General features: G+C 38.0%; 1 protein-coding gene across 42 annotated transcripts in view; it reads left to right on the top strand.

The window, feature by feature from the left end:
- BAZ2B (bromodomain adjacent to zinc finger domain 2B) overlaps window positions 1–16,909 on the top strand; it is a 315,913-nt gene that overhangs the window by 12,533 nt on the left and 286,471 nt on the right. The window lies entirely within an intron of this gene.

Below are 16,909 nucleotides of genomic sequence, written 5' to 3'. Positions count from 1 at the left end.
GGGGTTTCCCCACGTTGGCCAGGATGGTCTCCATCTCCTGACCTTGCGATCCGCCCACCTCGGCCTCCCAGAGTGCTGGGATTACAGGCATGAGCCACCATGCCTGGCAGTTTTTTAGATTTAAAAGTAATTTTCCTACTTTTAAGCTGAAAAATGCCCTCCTCACCAAACTTTTTATAGTTATTTCTCATATTTTTAATGTTTTGACATTTAATGATTTTGCATTCCTTTCTGCTAGTAAAACTGTCCTTTTATGCTCATATTAAGGCCCAACTTCCCATCGACACTTACCTATACCGTATTTTCATGTTATATTGCATTCTCTAAAACTTCCGTTATAAGGAATGTTGAGTTAGATAACTAAAGGTCAGTTTTTTAAAGCATTGTCATGTTTTGGTTGTAATTTTGTTTTAACCTCTTGTGATAGGAATCTTTCAAAAAAATACCAATTTTATTAAATATATTGAGAGTATTCAAACTGCTTTCTTTGATAAGGCAGGCTTATGCTGGTAATTCTATTACATTTTAGATGCCTAAATTAAAACTATTTGAGTATCAAAATATTTTACTCTATAAATATGTACAATTATTATGTGTCAATTAAAAATAGCTGGGCATGGTGACTCACACCTGTAATTCCAGCTACTCGGGAGGCTGAAGTGGGAACATCACTAGAGGCCAGGAGTGTGAGACCAGCCAGAGCAACATAGTAAGACTCCCATCTCTAAAAATAAAATAAAATTAAAAATACACATATAAGAAAGGGAAAAAAACTACTTGAGAATATAACTTGGAATTAAAAAAATAAATTCCCATATCATATTTGTGTCATTTGCTTCTTTATGATAAAAGGGTATATGCAGCTGTACAACTTGCCAGTTACTTATTCCTCCTTACAGTTAATCATATTCATTGTCCTTTGACTTTTCTTCTTTAAAAGTGTATTTCTTCACTATAAAATATTAATAAAAGTTTTAAAAAACAGAAAAGCATTAAGATAAAAATTTCAAATGTTCACAATTCTATTATTCACAGGCTACTATATGCATTATTAGTTTGTTTTATGTTGAAATGAAATATTTACTGAAATGAAAGTGTTCATTAGTGAAACAGCAGGTTGGTGTCGTGAACCTATCCCTGCAAAAGATGAGAATGACAGGAGTGGGCATAGAGTGAAATGCTTCTGTGGTATTACCTAAGAAAGAACTAAAATAATCCACTGGATTAAGTGACAAGGACATTAGTGACCTTGGCATTAATAGTTTCAGTGGAGTGGTTTGGATTAAAGCTATAGAAATGGAAACATGTTTAAATAGTTGTGGGGTATTTTTTTGTTTTTTGTTTTTTTTGTAAGGAGCAGGAAAAGAAATTGGGTAGTTTCTGGGAAGGAAATATAGGAAGATGTTTTCTGTTTTTTGTTTATTTTAAACCGGGGACTGAAGATATAGGGGCAGAGGATATAATTCAGAGATTCTGTGAGAAATGGGAAGAAATGGGTTCCAGACCCATGTTAGACTGATTATCATGAACTGGAATGAGGGATACTCTTTTATTGTAACTAGAGGGAAAGAAAAAATGTGGGAGTGCATAGTAGTGAAATTGGAGCTTGAGGAAAGAAATTTCAGAGAGTTCTAGTTCCAAATGTTAGCACTTCTTTTAACAGAAATGCCTCCTTATGGCATTTTAAATAAAACAAGTTTTAATTTCCATTTTTAAAATGTAAATTTATGTATTTTTACAAAATGGCTATTACGTAGTTTTTGCATTCTACATTGTTTATTAGCTCTTTATTAGTTATTTGGATTATATCATGAGCATTTTTTTGTTATTAAGTATTTTAAAAGACTGTATAATAATTTATCCAATCTTAGGACATTTAAGTTTTTTTGTTTTTGTTTTTGTTTTTTATGAGAAGGAGTCTCGCTCTGTTGCCTAGCCTGGAGTATAGTGGCACAATCTCGGCTCACTGCAACCTCTGCCTCCCAGGTTCGAGCAATTCCCCTGCCTCAGCCTCGTGAGTAGCTGGGACTACAGGCACATGCCACCACGCCCAGCTAATTTTTGTATTTTTATTAGACATTGTGTTTCACTATATTGTCCTGGCTGGTCTTGAACTCCCAGCCTCAAGCAGTCCACCCTCCTTAGCCTTCCAAAGTGTTGGGATTATAGTTGTGAGCCACCGTGCCTAGCCTCACTATATGTTATTATATGATGGAATGAAATAACATCAAACATCCCTCAGCTTTTTTTATTCTAAGTTATTTCTGTAGGATTCATTCTTAGCGATTGAATTGCTAGATCAAAGAATATGAATATTTTATATATAGTGGTATTCTGGAAAATATTAACTGGTTTGTATATGTGGCAAAGAGAGCCTTGATTTGTAGTGTCTACTCTTTTCCTGTGTAAATACTGCCACCATGGCCTGTTTCAATCCTACAACTTAATGCAACTGAACAAAGTTGAGAAATGTAGTTGTACAATCATTATATAGTATTTTCATCATAATCATACTATAGATGTAAAATAACTTCCTACAGCATAAATAATAAAATGTAAAATAATTAGGAAGTGATGTTTTGAGTGTTTATTACCGTATTATAATTTATTGACTGTAAGTTTATATAATTTAATTAATAATGATTGTTTTTAACAACTAGATTGCAAGAATTCCCAAGAATTAACAGTTGACTCTTGTGAGCCACTATGAGCAAGCTCTAGCATACCAATTCTAGGTTATCTTTTTTAGTTCTCCTCTTCCTGTTTCTTACTCCCATTTCTGATATGTATGGTGGAATTTTTTACTGCTAGATTGTTGTTTCCAATATAGCGATAAATATGGGTGTAGAAGACCAGTGTATCATTTTTTTCACTTATGGCTCGTAGGTTTATCTTGCTTTAAACTGAAATCTTTATGCATGATGGAGTCTGTTTAAGTGAAAGAAGTGAAGTTTAGATTCCCACCTTATTTTTTTTCCAAAAGAGTCCAGTTTTCCCCAAAACATCCTACTGACTGTTGATTGAATTATTCAACTCTTATGGTTTTAATAATTTTTCAGTTGATTTTCTAGGGTTTTCTAGATATATAATCATATACAAATAAAGGTAATTTTTCTACCTTCAGTATTGTAACTTTATTGTATAAAGAATGAAATTAAGCTGACTACTTTTTGCAATGTATTGGTAACATTGGGCACTCTTATCTTTTCCTGACTTTGGAAATGATTCTAGTACTTAGTCTTTTTTTATGGTATTACCTTTTGGTTTGTTATACGTGTTTTTAAAGATCATGTTAAGCAAGCATGCATCTATTTCTATCTTCGTTTTTTTTTTTTTTTTTTTTTTTTTTGAGACAGAGTTTCGCTCCTGTTGCCCAGGCTGGAGTACAATGGCACAATCTCTGCTCACCGCAACCTCTGCCTCCCAGGTTCAGGTGATTCTCCTGCCTCAGCCTCCGGAGTAGCTGGAATTACAGGCACCTGCCACCACACCTGGCTAATTTTTGTATTTTTTGTAGAGACAGTTTTACCACGTTGGCCAGGCTGGTCTTGAACTCCTGATCTCATGATCCACCCGCCTCGGCCTCCCAAAGTGCTCGGACTACAGGCGTGAGCCACTGTGCCCAGCCTTTTTTTTTTTTCTTCTTCTTTTGAGACAGGGTCTCACTCTGTCACCCATTCTGGAGTGCAGTGGCACAGTCTCGGTTTACTGAAGCCTTGACCTCCCGGGTGCAAGTGATACTGCAGACTTCTTAAATCAGGAAAGGAAGTTGAATTTTATTAAATGCTTGGGAAACATGGTAATGCTTTTTTACCTCAGTGTTGTTGAAGGGTTTTTTTTTTTGTTCCTTGTTTTATGATTTGTGCTACAGGTATAGATGTTGACCATTTTAAATATTTGGAATAAGGGGCAAGAAGAGCTAGGCAACAGGAAGTATAGTTTCCATATGTTTTTTCCTAGAACTTTTTCTCTGAGTCTGTTGAGATCTTTGCTGCTGTTCTGTATGTGAGGGTGGAACTCTGATTTTAGCAGTTTCCCTGCTTTAAGGAGAACTTGGCACACCTGAAGATGTGAGTGGGAGGAGGGAGAGAATGACTCTCTGTAATCCTGTGGATTCTGAGTTTTGTATGATGAGTCAGAGCTTTTGTCTGCTTAGTCAGATTTGATCCTCACCTTCAAAGCTGTCTCCTCAACCCTAATGAAAGGTTGAGAAAAATAAAGACGATGAGGCCAAAAAAGTAGCTCTATTATTTTCTGCTCTGCGAACATGTGTCCCAAGATCTGTGATTCTCCACTTCTCTTTATAGGCCCCCCATGATTCTAAACATCAGCTATGAAAGTTATGCGTTAGGACGTTTCTGAATATTCTCTTACTTACTAAATTGTGAACTTTGCCCTCTTAGGGCATATGCTTATAGAATCAGTGTTATTAAAATAGTACTGGTATTTTCCCTGGTTCCCACACTAATTTTGGTCCTTTTTGCCCTGTTTGGTGGATTTCGGGACAGGATCATGTGAATGTATGTTATTCAGATTTTAAAGGCTCTTTTCACATATCCACAAAAATCCCCCTCAGAAGAATTAGTGTCATTTTATATACTCTTGCAACTGGAAGTTGAGAATATTTTTTCATTTTTTTAAACAATGGGAATATTATTTTAATTTATATATTCTTGATTGTTATGGATAATCATATATGCCTCAATTTGTTAGGGAATTATATTTGTTTCTGAATTATTTGGCAGGAATGGTTCTGGTAAGATTTTTGGAGCAATGTGATCATATAATTATCTTAAAGATTTTTCTTGATCCCCGCCAAAAGGCTGGTCTCATTATGAGGTATGGCTTATTTACATAGGTGTGCAAAAATATTAATTAACCATATAGGCTTCCTTGAGTTAACTTGTGCATATTTTGAGCCTATGCACTGTGTACAACTACTAAAGCTACAAAATTAACTTTGTAACTTTTTCTAAGGAATCTGAGCTAGGACATTTAAAAATTACTGATGTTTCCTCTACTCAGGCTAGAAAGCAAGCCTGGGACATTCTACCAGATTTTACCTACTATAGTACCCCCAACTATCCCTCAGATTTCTTTTTTTTTTATTTTAATTTTTTTTGAGGTGGAGTCTCGCTCTGTCGCCCAGGCTGGAGTACAGTGGCACAATCTCGGCTCACTGCAAACTCCACCTCTCGAGTTCACGCCATTCTCCTGCCTTTGCCTCCTGAGTAGCTGGGACTACAGGCTCCCGCTACCACGCCTGGCTACTTTTTTGTATTTTTAGTAGAGATGGGGGTTCACCGTGTTAGCCAGGATGGCCTTGAGCTGCTGACCTTGTGATCCGCCCGCCTCGGCCTCCCAAAGTGCTGGGATTACAGGCATGAGCCACGGTGCGTGGCCCCAGATTTCTTTTTTTTATTTTTATTTTTTTGAGACAGAGTTTCCCTCTTGTTGCCCAGGCTGGAGTGCAATGGCGCAATCTCGGCTCATGGCAACGTCCACCTCCTAGGTTCAAGCGATTCTCCTGCCTCAGCCTCCCAAGTAGCTGGGATTACAGGCATGAGCCACCACCCGGCTAAATTTGTATTTTTAGTAGAGACGGGGTTTCTCCATGTTGGTCAGGCTGGTCTCAAACTCCTGGCCTCAGGTAATCCACCTGTCTCAGCCTCGCAACATGATGGGATTACAGGCTTGAGCACCACGCTCAGCAGTCCCTCAGATTTCTTAAGTTTGTGGCCTGCCAGGAAGTGATCTTCCTTATCACTTAAAAGGCTGAGCCCCTGTAAGACAGGGACCAGGCTAGTTTTCTAGGGAGGGCTCATAAAGTCGACATTAGTTCCTTAAAAGTAACTTGTTATACCTGTTTAAGTGAGCATAGTTCTCAAATATGACACTTTAGGTAAAATGTCAGTTGCTCAATAGGTTGAGTATCTGGGATTACAGGCGTGTGCCACCAAGACCAGCTAATTTTTTGTATTTTTAGTAGAGACGGGGTTTCACCATGTTGGCCAGGCTGGTCCTTAAGTGATCCTCCCTCCCTGGCCTCCCAAACTGCTAGAATTACAGGCATGAGCCACCATATTCGGTTAACAGCTATATTTTATTTTTTATTTATTTTTGAGACAGAGTCTCACTTTTGCCACCACACCCAGTTAACAGCTATATTTTATTTATTTATTTATTTATTTATTTATTTATTTATTTATTTATGTGACAGAGTCTAACTCTTGTCACCCGGCTGGAATGCAGTGGCTCAGTCTCGGCTCACTGCAACCTCTGCCTCCTGGGTTCAATTCTCCTCCCTCAGCCTCCCAAGTAGCTGAGATTACAGATGCCTGGCTAATTTTTGTATTTTTAATAGAGACAGGGCTTCACCATGTTGGCCAGGCTGGTCTGTTTTACCAGGCTGGTCTCAAACTCCTGACCTTGTAATCCACCCACCTCGGCTTCCCAAAGTGTTGGGATTACAGGTCTGAGCCACCACACCCGCCCATAATTATTTCTTGAGTTTTCGATCAGTATTTCCTCCGAAAGTAAAATTATAATGGACAGTAAAGACATTGATACATTCCCAGGGATTTCTCATAAAACATAAGTTTTCTGAAATATTTGTACTAATAACACATTATCTATATAATATTAACCTAGGAAAAACTAAATATCTCTCTTGATTTCACACTTTTCCCATGCAGTTCTTGTGAGAGTAACATATCAAGTACACCCAGTTCTTTCCAGCAGCTCTTTTTCTATGAAGTGAAAGAGTAAGTTGGCCAGGCGCAGTGGCTCACGCCTGTTGTCCGAGCACTTTGGGAGGCTGAGGCAGGCGGATCACAAGGTCAGGAGTTCAAGACCAGCCTGGCCAATATGGTGAAACCTTGTCTCTACAAAAACGAGCTGGGCGTAGTGGTGGGCACCTGTAATGCCAGCTACTCAGGAGACTGAGACAGGAGAATCGCTTGAACCCGGGAGGCGGACATTGCAGTGAGCGGAGATCGTGCCATTGCACTCCAGCCTAGGCGACACAGCAAGACTCCATCTCAGAAAAAAAAAAAAAAATAGGTCTATGTGGTCTTATTGAGGCACACTGGGAAATCTCAAAGATAGTTTGGTGTATTTAGTGTATTGTGAAAGTTTTATTTTATTTTTCTATATTTAGGATCTGACTGGGGGAACACAAATAGAGAGTTGTTAGGATATTTGGGGTTTGAGTGAGATAGAGTCGTGGCTGCCTGAGAAACAAGCTTTGGTTACTTATTTAATCAGAGTAACAATAAAACATAGACAGGAAAGCCTGGCTGGACGAGGTGGCTCACTCCTGTAATCCCATTACTTTGGGAGGCCAAGGCGGGCGGATCACCTGAGGGTATGGTGACACATGCCTGAAATCCCAGCTACTTGGGATGCTGAGGCGGGAGAATCGCTTGAACCTGCAAGGCGAAGGTTGCAGTGAGCTGACTTGCGTCGCTGCACTGCACTGGGCAACGGAGCAAGACTCCATCTCAAAAAAAATTTAAAAAGGTAAGACCTTACCTCTTTCATACCTGAGGAGGAACCTATTCATTTTTTTTTCCTTTAGATGATCAAGGACATCATGAACTCAACCTAAGCACAGAAAATTATTCTGTTAGGATACAGGATTTCTGCTATTTAGGTACTTTACACAGAAGGTATAGAATAGCCTTTCACATTGAAGATGAAGGAATTAACTGGTATTCTAAGGAAGCAAGTCCATCAATGTTGAGTGAAATTTTCTAAAATTTAAAATGTTTCGAACATTTTAAATACTCAAATGAATTAGCAAGAAAAAAAACAGTCCCATCAAAAAGTGGGCTAAGGACATGAGTAGACAGTTCTCAAAAGAAGATATACAAATGGCCAACAAACAAGAAAAAAATGCTCAACAGCACTATTGATCAGGGAAATGCAAATCGAAACCACAATGCGATACCACCTTACTCATGCAAAAATGGCCATAATCAAAAAGCCAAAAAATAATAGATGTTGGCTTGGATGTGGTGAACAGTGAACACTTCTACTCTGTTGTAGGAATGTTAACTAGTACAACTACTATGGAAAACAGTGTGGAGATTCCTTAAAGAACTAAAAGTAGAACAATCATTTGATCCAGCAATCCCACTACTGGATATCTACCCAGAAGGAAAGAAGTCATCATATGAAAAAGATATTAATTAATGGCGTTTGCAGCAACTTGAATAAGATGGGAGACTATTATTCTAAGTGAAGTAACTCAGGAATGGAAAACCAAACACTGTATGTTCTCACTCGTAAGTGGGAGCTAAGCTATGATATGAGGATGCAAAGGCATAAGAATGACACAGTGGACTTTGGGGATTCAGGGGGAAAGGGTGGGAAGGGGGGCTGAGGCATAAAAGACTACAAATTGTGTGCAGTGTATACTGCTCAGGTGATGGATGCACCAAAATCTCACAGATCACCACTCATGTAACCAAACCCCACCTATTCCCCAGTACCCTATGGAAATAAAAAATTTAAAAATATAAAAACAGTGGAGAAAGAACAAAAATAAAATGTTTGGTAGCTTCTTTTCTATGTTAGCTGTTATAAATCAAGACAAATAAAATTTACTTTCTAGGTTAGGTCCTTCATTTTTATATTCTTGAACAAACAGACATTTAGGGCAGTGCTTCTCTCTAACGGGATCTGTGGTGTCACACATATTTTTATAAAACTAAAATTTGCTAATATGCAATATATTAATCATTGTTGTCTTCAAATGGAACAGTAAATAAGCACTTAAAAATATGTCTCAGTCTTAATTTCCAATATGGTAAACATCAAGAGTTACAACCTATGTAAAATAAAAGCTCTTTTGGAGTCTTCAACAAGTCCTAAGAGTATAAAGAGGCCAGGAGACCAAAATGCACAAGAATCCCTTCTTTAGAACAATACTACTCCTTTTTGAAAATAAATACACACTCCGAGCTGTGATTCCGTGTCACTATTGCTCCTGGTATAGTCTGGTAAAAGAAAGACTTCAGCCAAATTTATTTAAGTGTTTAATTGAGCAAAGAACAGTTCATGAATCAAGCAGCCTCCCGAGCCAGAGTAGACTCAGAGACTCCAGCATAGTGAAGTGGTGGAAGAAGATTTATGGACAGAAAAAGGAAAGTGACATACAGAAAACAGAAGTGAGGTACAGAAATAGCTGGATTGATTACAGCTTGGTGTTTGCCTTGGTTGAACACAGTTGGAACAATTAGCCACATTTGATTTGCCAAAACTGGGTGACTGGCACAAGAGTGGGCTATGAACTGTTTATACCTCCACTTGTTAGATATAGTTCAGAATGTACAGAGAAACCTTTAGGCTGAACTTAAAATATGTAAGGAGGCAGCTTTAGGCTAAACTTATGTAACAAATCTCAATGAATCATATTAGTTGTAACTTTTAGTTGAAGTGACTAATTTCTGTTTTACAGAGAAAAGTTGGAGATGAATAATTGAGAACTGTGTCATATACCAGCATTTTAGCAGGCAAGTAGAGTTCATGAGCACACACAACACCACTTTTTACAGCACACATATCTCTTTTTCACCTCTTAAAGTGGCAAAAATTGACACTTCCACTAACATGACCTAAAACAGCTTGTCATTAGTATATAAAAGCAAGAAACAAAAGCGTATGTTTAGCCTGTAATCCCAGCACTTTGGGAGGTTGAGGTGGGCAGATCACCTGAGGTCAGGAGTTTGGGACCAGCATGACCAACATGGAGAAACCTGATCTCTACTAAAAATACAAAATTCACCAGGTATGGTGGCGCATGCCTGTGATCCCAGCTACTCAGGAGGATGAGGCAGGAGAATCGCGTGAACCCAGGAGTTGGAGGTTGCGGGAAGCCGAGGTCATGCCATTGCACTCCAGCCTGGGCAATGAGCAAAACTCCGTTTGAAAAACAAAAAAAAAAAGTGTATGTTTAAAATGATGCATAGTAATCAATGTTTCAGTATTTTATCTTAATTAGAAGTTATTATGCATTGAATAATTATTTTATATCAGTCCAAGGTTTTAGGTTACCTAAAGATCTGAAAAGTATCTTCAAGCCACCATGCTACAAAATATACTTATTGTTGAAATAAAAATTTGTTGGGCCGTGCCCAGTGGCTTGGGCCTGTAATCCCAGCACTTTGGGAGGCTAAGTCAGGCAAATAGCTTGAGGTTAGGAGTTTGAGACCAGCCTGGGCAACATGGTGAAACCCTGTCTCTACAAAAACTACGAAAAATGCACTGGGTATGGTGGCATGCACCTGTAGTCCTAGCTGCTTGGGAGACTGAGCTGGGAGGATCCCTTGAGCCTGGGAGGCGGAGGCTGCAGCACGTTATAATCACACCACTGCACTCCATTCTGGGCAACAAAGCAAGATTACATGTCAAAAAAAAAAAAAAAAACTGTCAAAATAGTGATTCAATTTACATGAACATGGAAATTTATCTGTTTCATGTTGTAAACATATAGGATTAATCCTAGCTTGTCTGATTGGTTAAAGCCATACATTTTTAAAATTTGAATTTATTAAATTAGTCTCATTTGCCAAAGATTTACCTTTCTTTTGTAAACTTGGGTTCTTAAGATCTTAAAAACTAAAATACTTAGTTTTTCTAATTATTTTTTGTTTTTTAATGCACATGCAGAATATTGGAAGTTCAGTGTTTTTATTGTCTGAGAATTTAGTTCAAAGAGAATTGAAAGGCCTGCAAATGGATAGTGGTGGAGGTTGCACACTGTTGTGAATGCACTTAATACCAGCTAATTGTACACTTAAAAATGGTTAAAGAATGTTCCTGATCTCTAATCTCTAAAGCAAAGCAGGGACAGGCCTGGTTAGTACTTGGATAGGAGAATGTAGGCTTTTTAAAAAACTGGCAAAAATGGCAAATGTTATATTACAGTAGTCCCTGCCTTGTCCCCGAGGAGATACGTTCCAAGACACTCAGTGGTTGCTGCCCAACCCCCAGTGGATGACTATGTTTTGTCAATCTAATAACTAGACAACTATTAGATGACTAACAGGCAGGTAGCGTTTATAGAGTGGATATGCTGGACAAAGGGATGATTTGTGTCCCGGGCAGGATGGAGGGGGAAGGCATGAAATTTCATTATGCTACTCAAAATGGCACACAATTTAAAACTTGTGAATTGTTGATTCCTAAAATTTTCCTTTTATTATTTTTGGACGTTGGCCAACTGCTCGTAACTGAAACCTCACAGTAAAAACATGGATAAGTGGGGACTACTGGTATGTGTATTTTACCATGAAAAACAACCCCCAAAACAATTCTGAAAGGGACAGATAACTTGGTATGATGCCCTAGATAGGACATAATCTTTTTTTTCCCTTTGTTAAAGTCTTCCATAATTTTTCCTCGCAGGAACATTATTGTTAAGAGGGGTAAGATTTCAACTGATAGAATACATAGAAGTACATTCCAGATTCTACAAAGGTAAAATACAGAGATTTGGCCAAAGTTTGCATGATCACTGAGGAAAATAATGATAGATAAAGGTGAGAATATAGATTTTGGCCATACTCTTTGTTCTCTGATGGCACAGATTGCATATCATATGTTTTATTAAGTGAACATGAATTTTCTTTTTATTACTTTAGTTGTCATATGGAGTTGGGGGCTTAAATTTTTGTTTCCCTTGGCAGTAGAGTAGGCCCATTTGGCATGAGTTTTGGCCAAACTGCATCACAAATCTTAAGACTTTGCTTAGTCGTTTATTTACTAAGTATCTTCTCCAGGCAGGGAACTCAGTGTTGGGGTGAGAGGGAATAAAGAGATGAATAAGATACTTTATTAATTTATCTAATTGTGTTTAGCAAATATTTCAAAACTTAACAGGTTAAAACATATTTGTTATTGGAGTTTCTGTAGTTCAGGAATCTGGTAGTGGCTTAGTTAGGTAGTTTTGGCTTAAGGTCTCTCAAGAGGTGGCTGTCACACTGTCAGTTGGGGCAGCAGTCATTGCAAGGCCCAACTGGGGCTAGAAGATCTGCTTCCAAGTTCATATAGTCCTTGGCAGGCCTTTTTTCCTTGTCCCTGTTCTGTTGGTGGGAGGCCTTAGTTCTTGATCACATGGTCATTTCCATGGTGCTGTGTCTGACATGGCAACTTGCTTCCACCAAAGTGAGTGGATGAGATTGAGAGAGACAGTCTCTTTTGAGAATGGGAATGTTGTGAGAGAGGAAAGAAGATAATTTTGAATATAAAGCAACTTGGAAAAGAACAAGCAGTTTAAAAAAATCTGTTAAAGTCATGATATTGGGCTAGGTGCAGTGGCTCATACCTGTAATCCCAGCACTGGGAAACTGAGGCAGGAGAATGGCTTAAGCCTAGGAGTTTAAGACCAGCCTAGGCAATACAGCAAGACCCTGTCTCTAAAAATAAATAAATAAATGAATAAATAAAATTCATGATATTGAATATTTACAGACTTAACATGATCCCAGAATTTCTTAGTAAATCTACTGAGGAAATGTCCATTCCAGACACATTGTATGTAATTTATTGATACATAGTATATCTCTGTGGAAGATTCATATTAACAGATGGGTCTATTTCTTTTTTTTTCTTTTTCTTTGTTTTTTTGTTTGTTTGAGACAGTGTCTCACTCTGTTGCCCAGGCTGGAGTTTGGTGGTGCAAACATGGCTCACTGCAGCCTCAACCTCCCAGGCTCAGCAGATCCTCACGCCTCAACCTCCTGAGTAGCTGGGAATACAGGCACCCACCATCATGCCTGGCTAATTTTAATAATTTTTGTAGAGATAGCGTCTTGCCTTGTTGCCCAGCCTGGTCTCGAACTTAAATGTAGCTGCTTTGCTTAGCTTAAAGGGCCAGGTTAGAATCAATTATTTTAAAGAAAGTAAGAGTTTAAAGTGAATTCCTAACTAGGATCACAAAATATGATAGAATATTTTTTAAAAAGCATTACTTCAAGTACTGTGATTTTTGCTAGAAAATGAATCTGGGCATTTGATAATTTCTGGTTTTGTTTTTTGGGTTTTGGGCCACCCATAGTAGGAGTGGAATCAAATTTCTAGAAAAGTTATCAGTAAAATTTAAATATGTTTTCATGAAAACAATCAAGGAAAAATATTGGAATGGCAAGGTCCTCCCTTTGAGTATTTTTAAGGTTGTATGAACTGCAATTTCCTTCTTTTAAAAAATATTTTAGATTATTTTCTTAAAATTAAATTACTGTATATGCCATTCAGTACTTTGACTCTCCCCACTTAGCTGTTATCTGAAAGTGGTTCCTTCTGTTTTCCTTATCCTACCTTTGTTGCCATAGAAACAGAAGTAGACTGGGGAACTGGCAAGACACCCAGCAACTGAAATTAATGAGATAACTCTTCACCTGTAGTTGCCATGTCCCATTACAACTCCTGTTCTAATGGAAGTAAGTGTGTAATGGAAGCCTGTTGATCAGAAAAAAAAAGTCTGGAACTTAATTTTCATTTGCTTCAGAGTTGTTCACTTGCCTAGAAAGCTTTTAGGAAAGAGCTCTTTTAATAGTTGGAAAAGAACTTTTCATTTCTATGTAATGGTTATACTTTTAAATGTTTATAATGTGATTTTTATTCATAAGTAGTAACATCTACTTTTTAGGCAATGAGATTTGATATTATTTCATGTCAGCCCACTGTGGACAAAATGTTTTCACAGATACTACTTAAGTGAACCTAGAAACAGAGATATAGTCTTTATAATCTGATAAGAATGCATTAAAATACTATTAAATGTAAGCAGATTTAATGTTACATGTTTATCAACTCAAGAAATGTTTAAAAATAAAAATTTTAAATGTAAAAATGATTTTTAAAAGCTAGTTAGAAGCCTTTTAAAAGTGCTGTTTTACACTTTTTATTTTCCTCTTGAAATGTAAGTAAATCTGATAAAGTCCAGATTGTGAATAGAAGAACTATTAGAGATTGCTAAAAATTTGCTTCTTTCCATTTCACCATGCCCCCCCGCCATTTTTGCAATTAGGGAATAGCATACCGTTTTGAAATTATTTTGCTTTGAGACCCTGAGTTAAAGCATCTTTTCACTGATTGTTATCTTTAAAATTTTCAATTCTTATATCTAATCTTTTCCCATATATGTTTGTTTGTTTGTTTGTTTGTTTGTTTATTTTTAATCGGACTTTTGCTCTTTCTCCCAGGCTGGAGTGAAGTCGCACGATCTTGTCTCACTGCATCCTCCGCCCCTGGGTTCAAGCAATTCTCCTGCCTCAGCCTCTCTAGTAGCTGGGATTATAGGCACCCACCACCACGTCTGGCTAAGTTTTTGTATTTTTAGTAGAGATGGGATTTCACTATGTTGGCCAGGCTGGTCTTGAACTCCTGGCCTCAGGTAATCCACCCACCTTGGCCTCCCAAAGTGCTAGGATTACAGGCGTGAGCCACCACACCTGGCCTATTTTTGAGGAGCTTTTACTTGTTTTTTGTTTTTGTTTTTTTTTGAGTGGATGATTAACAATAGCCAGTTCTTGCTGGGTGTTTTTTTGTTGTTGTTGTTTGTTTGTTTGTTTGTTTGAGATGGAGTCTTGCTCTTGTTGCCCAGACTGGAGTACAGTGGCGTGATCTTGGCTCACTGCAACCTCTGCCTCCCAGGTTCAAGTGATTCTCCTGCCTCAGCCTCCCAAGTAGCTGGGATTACAGGTGCCTGCCACCATGCCTGGCTAATTTTTGTATTTTTAGTAGAGATGGGTTTTTACCACATTGGCCAGGCTGGTCTCGAACTCCTGACCTCAAATGATCTGCCTGCCTCGGCCTGCCAAAGTGCTGGGATCACAGGTGTGAACCACCGGGCCCGGCCTTGCTGGGTATCCTTAAATCTGGTTGACTTAAAGGTTTGGGAAATTCTTCTTAGACTACGTTATTTTAGACTCCTGTCTTCTATAATGATGGTCTTAGAACTATTTTGTGTTTCCCTATCAATAAAAATGTTTTGGAGCATGGATCACCAGTATATTTGTTTATGGATTATATAAATTTACTAATATTCTAGTATTTTATGTCAGATATACACTAATATATATAAACGAAATAGGATGACATAAAGATTATATAAACAGTGTCTTAAGATATTTTGCTAACTGCAAATGCTTTATATTCTTATTGGCCAGTTTCTCAAAGTGAATTAGAAACTTAGGGTGATTGTTAACAATAATAAATATGGTAACTCAAATAGTTTCTTCTTAAATTTATAGTTATTTTTTGGCTGAGATCATTGTTTTTTCCTCACAGTGTGGCTGGTAACTAGCAGCAAAAGCATCAGCTTTCGCACTTTGTGTTATTTCTTGTGATCCTGTTAACTAGTATTATGGTTTTTTTTTTTTTTTTTTTTTTTTTTTTTTTTGAGACGGAGTCTCGCTTTGTCGCCCAGGCTGGAGTGCAGTGGCCGGATCTCAGCTCACTGCAAGCTCCGCCTCCCGGGTTTACGCCATTCTCCTGCCTCAGCCTCCCGAGTAGCTGGGACTACAGGCGCCCACCACCTCGCCCGGCTAGTTTTTGTATTTTTAGTAGAGACGGGGTTTCACCATATTAGCCAGGATGGTCTCGATCTCCTGACCTCGTGATCTGCCCGTCTCGGCCTCCCAAAGTGCTGGGATTACAGGCTTGAGCCACCGCGCCCGGCCTAGTATTATGTTTAATCTATGTGTTTTTTGGAACGAATCTTTTTAAAGACCTCTCACTTTTTATGAAAGTTTGCTTAGAATAGTATAATTTATAAATCTACTTCATTATAGACCCATAAATTATGATTCTGAGCAGTGTGAGTAAGGATACCACTGTGAGTTCCTCTACAATGTGGAATTCACACTCTTCCTGCCGGGTAGCTTGGCATAAAAAGCGTAATATTCAATCCTGTAAGTGGCAGCAGTCTTCATCCATGTGTTAAATATTAGTAGTTAGCAAACTTTTCTTGTTCTCTTAATAAAAGTTAGATTCTTTATGATTTCTTCCCACATTTTAAAAGACCATCCTGAAAATCCTGCTTTTGAAGAAATTAGTTTGTTTAATTCTGGCATCTGCATGTAGACTTTAGATGCCATATTTTCTTTCTGGTCCTTACTGCTTCAACCTGCCTTTAGTCTTTTTGCTTATGTGTATCTCCCTAAGGTAGAGTGGCTGACTATATAAAATGTGTTCCCAGTATTTGAGGAAATAATTTCATATTACAATTTTTATTTTACTTACATTTTGTTTTTGTTTTAGAGATGCATGGCAAGTATTTTCTTTTTTTTTTTATTGTTATTTTTGTGTATTTGTTTGTTTGGGTTTTTTTTCTTTTTTTTTAAATTTATTTATTATTATTATACTTTAAGTTGTAGGGTACATGTGCATAACGTGCAGGTTTGTTACATATGTATACTTGTGCCATGTTGGTGTGCTGCACCCATCAACTCGTCATTTACATCAGGTATAACTCCCAATGCAATCCCTCCCCCCGCCCCCCTCCCCATGATAGGCCCCGGTGTGTGATGTTCCCCTTTCTGAGTCCAAGTGATCTCATTGTTCAGTTCCCACCTATGAGTGAGAACATGCGGTGTTTGGTTTTCTGTTCTTGTGATAGTTTGCTAAGAATGATGGTTTCCAGCTGCATCCATGTCCCTACAAAGGACACAAACTCATCCTTTTTGATGGCTGCATAGTATTCCATGGTGTATATGTGCCACATTTTCTTAATCCAGTCTGTCACTGATGGACATTTGAGTTGATTCCAAGTCTTTGCTATTGTGAATAGTGCTGCAATAAACATACGTGTGCATGTGTCTTTATAGCAGCATAATTTATAATCCTTTGGGTATATACCCAGTAATGGGATGGCTGGGTCATATGGTACATCTAGTTCTAG

The sequence above is a fragment of the Macaca mulatta genome, chromosome 12 (assembly GCF_049350105.2).
Source record: "Macaca mulatta isolate MMU2019108-1 chromosome 12, T2T-MMU8v2.0, whole genome shotgun sequence".
NCBI lineage: Eukaryota > Metazoa > Chordata > Mammalia > Primates > Cercopithecidae > Macaca > Macaca mulatta.
This window is presented reverse-complemented; position numbering and strand designations above follow the sequence as displayed.